This window comes from Ursus arctos, unplaced genomic scaffold, assembly GCF_023065955.2.
Source record: "Ursus arctos isolate Adak ecotype North America unplaced genomic scaffold, UrsArc2.0 scaffold_9, whole genome shotgun sequence".
NCBI classification, from domain to species: Eukaryota; Metazoa; Chordata; class Mammalia; order Carnivora; family Ursidae; genus Ursus; species Ursus arctos.
This window is the reverse complement of record NW_026623111.1, coordinates 57,400,265-57,407,339: the sequence shown is the minus strand read 5'-3', so window position 1 is coordinate 57,407,339 and position 7,075 is coordinate 57,400,265. Positions and strand designations below refer to the sequence as shown.

The following is a 7,075-nucleotide window of genomic DNA, read 5'->3' as shown; positions in this document are numbered from 1 at the left end:
GCACCCTACCCCACCTCCAGGGAGGGGAGAGGGGCAACAGGTTGAAACAATCGCCAGTGGGCAGTGAGTTATATCAATTATACCTATGTAATGAAGCTTCCATAAACCCCAAAAGAACAGGATTCAGAGCGCTTTTGGGTTGGTGAACACAAAGAGATTTGGGGAGAGCATCACTTGGAGAGGGCATGGGAGCCCAGCACCCCCCTTCCCTACACCTTGCCTGTGCATCTCTTCCAGGGGACTGTTCCTGAGTTATATCCTTTTATAATATACCAGGAATGTCGTAAAAATAAAATGTTTTCTGGTTTCTGTGAACCAATCTTACAAAGTAATCAAACGCGAAGAGGGGGACACTGGAACCTAAAGGGTGCATCAGACGCACAGGTGAACAACCCAGGCTTGGGACTAGCATCTGGGGTGGGGGGCAGTCTTGTGGGATTGAATCCTTCAACCATAGAATCTGATGCTATCTCCGGGTAGGTAGTGTCAGAATTGAGTTGAATCGCTGGTCACGCAGCTGGCGTTGGAGGATTGCTTGGTGGTGTGGGGAAAAACAGTGGAACTGTGTGTCAGAACCTTAGGATACAAAAGACAGAAACCCAGCTCACACTGGCTTGCCAAAATACAGACTCTATCACCTCAAAGGATGGTGTAGTCCACAAGTAAGAAAGAGCAGGATCTGGGTACTGACAGGAAGTAGATAGGACTTGTTCTGCATTTCCCTTTTTTTTTCTTCATCTCTTATGTTGAAGTATAAGTTTTTTGAAAAGTACCCTTTAAAAATGACTCTTAGGCAAATACAAACTAAACCATGTGTCAAGGACTTTATTTAACTTGTTAATTAGTGAGAGAACCATAAAGATATTAAAACCGGTCCCAACATCATTTGAGAAGCTAGGCCTTTATAGGCAACTCAGTGGAGGCACGCTAAAATATGCCTGCCGGGGGGACACATAAACTGGGTAATATCCAGCAGGCAATGAACGGAAATGCTTAGGACGATCCGTTCCACTGGACAGACATCATTTGCATCTCCACCAGACAAATATCTATAGGTTACCATGGGACTCACTACTTCTGGATCTTTCATCAATTAAAAAGAGTGAGTCAAACTACATTCATTTCCCTAGGTCGTCTTTGGGCGGCCTTCATCCCTGAAAGGACATGTTCTCTCACGTTTTGCCTTATCTCCAAGTTTTGCATTAATTCCTCACAACCCTTGCCTCTATGTGGCTTTCTTTCTCAGGCAGGATTTTTACCATGTTATCAATCTCTGGAAGTTCTAGGCTTCCGTTTTCCTCATCATTTGCAATCCCAGAATGTCTCTTTCCCAAAAAATTCTGTAGAAGTGCTGTGCTTTCATTTCATGGCCTGACTTTGGTTATGTGCCCGCGTCCCTCATATAATCACCAGAGCCAAAAGGATGGACTCTATCAATTAGCCTTTTCTGGGACCCATGCCTACCCCCTGGAGCTTGGAAATGGATCAATTGTATTCAAACTACTAAGATTTAGAGGGAAGGGAAGTAGGGGTGGTTTCCTGAAGAAAAATTTGATTCCGTTACTGGAAGAAGGGCACATAAATGTTGTGCAGTCGAAAGCCATATTTGTGCTCACGCAGGCCCCGTGGCCTCTGCAAGGTCTTTCAGAGGTTAATGGAAATCCTCTGGAACGACTGTGCTCATGCCAGGAACTGCCATGTGCTGGGGACCAGCCATTGCCAGGATGTCCCATGTGGTGCACCTGTTGCTCCGTGGACATCCCGTCCTCTCTGCGGCCGCTGTGCTTCCTCTAAGCACCAGTGCAACGACACTGGAGGCCTCGAGGGGCCAGGGTTCTGCTTCGGCTCTGACATGTTGAAAATGCCCGTTTTCCTTTGGTGACAGTTTGTTAGAAGGTCACAACACAGTATGTTTTGACTCCATATTTTTTGGAGCTTTTTTTTAAGTGAACCCCCGTCTTTCAGTTTTCCTTAATTTATTAGTAATTAATGAGTTAGTCCTTCATTGAACTTAAGACAGGGACAAGAATGATAAATACTGTTACACATTCAAAATAATCACTTTTCTGTCAACTGAGGCTTTGCTGTCCATCAGGTCCCTGGAGCCTCGCTTCGTCTTCCTTCGGAATGAGTTCTTCCAAGAAGCATCTGGGTCTTCCTGTGATGGCCAGTGGGCTGGCTGCCACAATAGTCTGCTGAACACGCACGGACGTGTCCATGTGTTCTTGGCCTCCAGCTGGGAGCTCAGCCTCCAGTAACAGAGTCATCAAGTATCAGAACAAAAAAGCAGCTTACATATTCAGATCTCTATCACGTGGCAGATGTAGTAACCAAGGGTGAGAGAGGCACAATAGTTTGCCGAAGATCACGCGGCTTGTTAGTGACAGAGCTAAGAGAGATCCCAGACCCCCGGACATCTTGACAAGTACTCCTTCTACTTCTGATTTCTGCCTGTGCTTGCAGACGGGGATATACTGAAATTGTACAGACAGAATAGTGGGCGGAGAAAATTATTTCCTGGTTTAGAATCAAGTAACATTATACTCCACACATTTAAAAAAATGTCAGCAGAATTTAATTCAGAACTCTCCTTTATATGTGGGATGTCTGTTAATCCTAGATGGTAATTTGCCAATTGAAAAACATTCCATAAAGGAAGAAGTCTTTGCTCTCATTTTCCCATTTTTTTCATCTCTCAATTCCAGTTACATTAGGGGCTTTTCCAGCTCTCTTGAAATCCGAGGTAAAGCTTGTCAGGTTTGGAACAATTCCTTCCTTCCTCATTAGTCCACACTAGTAGAACCCCTTGGTAAACAATGGGGGTTTTTAGAATGAAAGGGACAACTCCTGGCTTTTCAAAAAGTAGCCAAAGAGAATGGAAGTCTTGAAGAGAAGCCGCCAAACTTTTCCAGGTTAGAGGAACAACAGCTTATGGGGGATGCCTGTGTGGACAGCACCGAAGGCATCCGCAGAATCCCGAGCACCCCAATATCGTGTAGGAATGCAGATTAGTTTCCGAGTCCCTGGACATGCAGACAGACTACGGCAGTGGGCTTGGAAAGAATGAATGGACTGAGGAACACAGCGCCGTGGGCTGAGGGCCTGCACAGCAGATGCGAGGAGGGCCGTGACCGAGGCCCAAGCCCAGCAGGGTGAGCCGTGGAGGCTGGCGAGGACTGACAAAGGCTCTCGTTGACCCAACTTTGGTCGGGCTCCTCTGAATCCTCTTTCCAACCTCCCCTCTGCCGTGGTCCTGCCCAGCTCGGTGTTGACAAAGAATCCTGCCGAGTCACTCCCCACCCATGACATCTGATGAAGCTCCTTATTCCCCCACTTCGGTGTACGCTTGGCCTCCTTTCAGCAAGAACCCTGTTGGGTCAGTGTAGTAAGAATCCCCCTCATCCTGCTCCTGTCCTTAGTGTAGTAGGACTGGAGCCCCATGTCTCTTCCCCATTGTAAGCCCCTATTTCATAGTCAAATAAAATCTCCCTTAACATTCTTTTCTTAAAATTATTTTTATTTATTTATTTAATTTTTAATAATAATATTTTTATTATATTATGTTAGTCACCATACAGCACATCCCTGGTTTTTGATGTAAAGTTCGATGATTCATTAGTTGCATATAACACCCAGTGCACCATGCAATACGTGCCCTCCTTACTACCCATCACCAGTCTATCCCATTCCCCCACCCCCTCCCCTCTGAAGCCCTCAGTTTGTTTCTCAGAGTCTATAGTCTCTCATGCTTCATTCCCTTAACATTGTACTAGTGTCAGAGTAAGTTTTTCTTTAATGTTAGGCGAGAGCACACTCAAGGCCCCTACTGGCCCACTTGTTCTGGGAGGCTACGCGAGCTTCTCCCAAATCCAGTCGCTGCCTGGGAGTAAGGGAGGGAGGAATCCCAGACTGAAGAGAAATGAGCCCAAACAACCCGAAGAGTAAACCACAAGAATCGGGTTTCCTTGAAATGATACCATTAAGTATTTCTGTTTGCAATGAAAATCGGGGCTGGTAAGCCACGTTCAGGTACAGAAAAGTGAAGAAAATTGTATGATTTTGTATATTGCGGCTACTTTACTTCATTGGAGAAGCATATATTTCTGCAAAATATCACTTCCGGGATAATTTTTTTGATCCTGGAAACATAAAATGTACCTTTTGCAGAGACTGAGTACTATCTATTAACAGAGCTTTTCGTCTTATCACATTAACCCTCGATACTTCGAGAGTCAAGAAGAGTCAAGGGGGGTGCCTCAAACTTGGTTATTTCTGGGAGACCTTCGTGGCGTGCCTGTCCTGTTCAATCGGAAGTGAGGCCTTTGTGGCCTCGGGTACGCTTCCTCCCCACAGCCTCTGCACGTGCTTAATCGGTACCTTATTTTTCATTCTTCGAAAAAACCCAATCCAGATGAACACCTATGCTTCTGAGCTCTCCAGCTAATAGTTAGAGACCCGTCACACTTAGCCCAGCTCCGCAAAACCGAGCAAGGTGCTGTTCATCAGGCAGTTAGTGTCACCGTGACGAATTGCCAAATCCAGAGCGGCTTTTCCTCCCAGCAGTGAGCGCTTTCAGATCATTTTGCTTTTACATTTTGTTTGTTGTTGTTGTTTCTTTTTTTTTAAAGATTTTATTTATTTATTTATTTATTTGTTTACTTATGAGACAGGGGAGAGAGAGAGCGCGTGAGCATGAGCGAGCAGGGGGAGGAGTAGAGGGGGAGGAAGAGGGACAAGCAGACTCCAGGCTGAGCGGGAGCCTAAGCAGAGCTCAATCTCACCACCCTGAGATCAGGACCTGAGCCAAAACCAAGAGTCGGAAGCGTAACTGACTGAGCCACCCAGGCACCCCTGGCTTTCTTTCTTTCTTTCTTTCTTTCTTTCTTTCTTTCTTTCTTTCTTTCTTTCTTTCTTTCTTTCTTTTCTTGGTTCTAATAGAAGAGGGAGAAGGGGAAAATAGTACTGTACTTTGTTCAGTCAGATTTAGTTATGAATCAATAGCTGTCCCCAATGCAAAGAGAATATTCATCCTGTTATAGCTCAGACCTGAAAGACCAGGGAGCAGAATATATCCTTGGAAGTATAACCTTTTTCATCCTTTTCCTTCTGAAGGACTATGGTAGTATTTAAAAAAATTAAGGAGTGAAATGATGTATAATAAACATGTATTTATTACTACCCTTTGCAAATAGTGGCGTGCTAGCTCTCTGATAGTCCACCTCATTGCCTGAGACATTCTGTATGCAATTTGTCAGTGTGTATTTATAGTCACAAGAGCTTTTTCTTTGAAAAGAGGCCCCTTTGTACTGGAATCTGAAGGAAAAAATGAGAGTTTAAATTGGGTGTATTCTAAAATAATCTGCTGAATCAACACATTCAGAACAATTTGTCAGCCACCATTCCTTTCCTCACTCTATTCTCTCACATACAGTCACATAACCAAGGGAAATGTTAAGGCTGGGGTTATGCCTTCCTCTAAAGATGAAAATTTTAAGACAAGCACCCTTACTTGGTGTGAGATTGAACTAAATACCTATAAAATCCCTTCCATATCTGAGACTGACTTCCTCAGATAATTTAGGCTCCTAAATTTTATTGGGCATTAATTATTTGAATAATTCACATGAAAACATTTTAAGGCGTATGTAACATCCATCACCCAAGTTCAAAGTCACTGTTTCACTTGTAGCTTTCTTGAGCTGAATGAACTTGATTTCCCATCATTCATCTACCATGAAGCTTGGAGATGGTCAATTATCAGACTATCATTATCTTTCCAGACTGTTATGTTTCACCCTTCAAGCAAAACCCTTCCCTTTCTGGAATCTCCTGCCCTCAGATTTTATCACCTTCTCTGGTGTCATTCAAGTCACTCAGGTGTCACTCCTGGTTTTTCTCTGTGGCCTCAGTCCTTCCCTGTTATGTCCTCAAATCCTCATCATGGGTCACTTAAGGATCCATTTGATTTCACACCAGAAATACCTAAAAGGATAGAAGCAGCTGTAAAACAAAGCAAAAAACAAAAAACCAAACTATCCAGATGGGCGCAAAGCAGCAGCTGTGCTTCCAGAGCTGGATTTCGCCCAAAGACAGAGTGGATGGCTACCTATCTCTGCCATGTACAAGGTTGAAGTTCTCCAAGGACCTCTGGTGAGAGTATATGAAGCAGCAACTTTTTATAAAATGGGCAAAGGAAAGCCAGTTGGAAAGTATCAAATTCAGTTCTCCTACTACACCTTGCATGCTTCAAAGCTCTGACACCATACCGGAGGCCATTCAGGAAAAACTTGGAGAAAAGGTTGGGGGTACTATATCTGACAAACTTTTCACTCTTATAGAGGTAGAATGTTTAGGGGTCTGTGTAACTGCACCCATGGCTCAAAGAAATAACAACTACCCTGAAGATCTGACACCTCAGGGTATTGAAGAAATTGATGAGCTCAAGGCTGGCAGAATTCTAAAACCTGAGCCAAGGAGTAGATGCTTCTCTTTGAGCCAGCTGGGCTTAGCTCTTTGACTGAACTACCCAAAGGACCTGGCTTTGGTGTGCAAGCAGGTCTTTAGTTCATAGTCAACTACAAATATGTCACTGGAGAAATAAAATATGAATCTCCTATTTAAAAAAGGAGGTCTTGGCCTCTTTGAAATTCATGACGCAACCATCTCATCCCCGTCGTTACCCCTCTCCCCTTAATGACTTAATTTTCTTCCCTTTCTGAATCTCTTAATTAAGGTTGCGTTCTACTGTAAGAAAGAGAAAATTCAACCAGTGGTTTAGTTTAAATAAACAGGTGCTTAGTTTTCTCATGGAACAGTAGTGTAGAGGTACAGGATTTTAGATCTTTTATATGGCTTTTCTAGGGCTGCCATAAGAAAGTACCACAAACTGAGTGTCTTAAAAGAAATTTATTGTCTCACCGTTCTGGAGGCTAGGAGTCCAAGATCAAGGCGTCAGCAGGGTTGGTTCCTTCTGAGGTTAGTGAGGAGGAATCCGCTCCACGTCTGTCCCCTAACTTCCGGTAACCCTGACTTCGTCTTCAAATCTGTCCCCCCATGACTTCCACTGCTCGATGCT

The 7,075-nt window shown here is 44.0% G+C and overlaps 1 pseudogene; it reads left to right on the top strand.

The window, feature by feature from the left end:
* The first annotated feature begins 5,921 nt into the window (after nt 1-5,921).
* LOC113263085 (NADH dehydrogenase [ubiquinone] flavoprotein 2, mitochondrial-like) lies at nt 5,922-6,564 on the top strand (annotated as a pseudogene).
* Nucleotides 6,565-7,075: the final 511 nt, after the last annotated feature.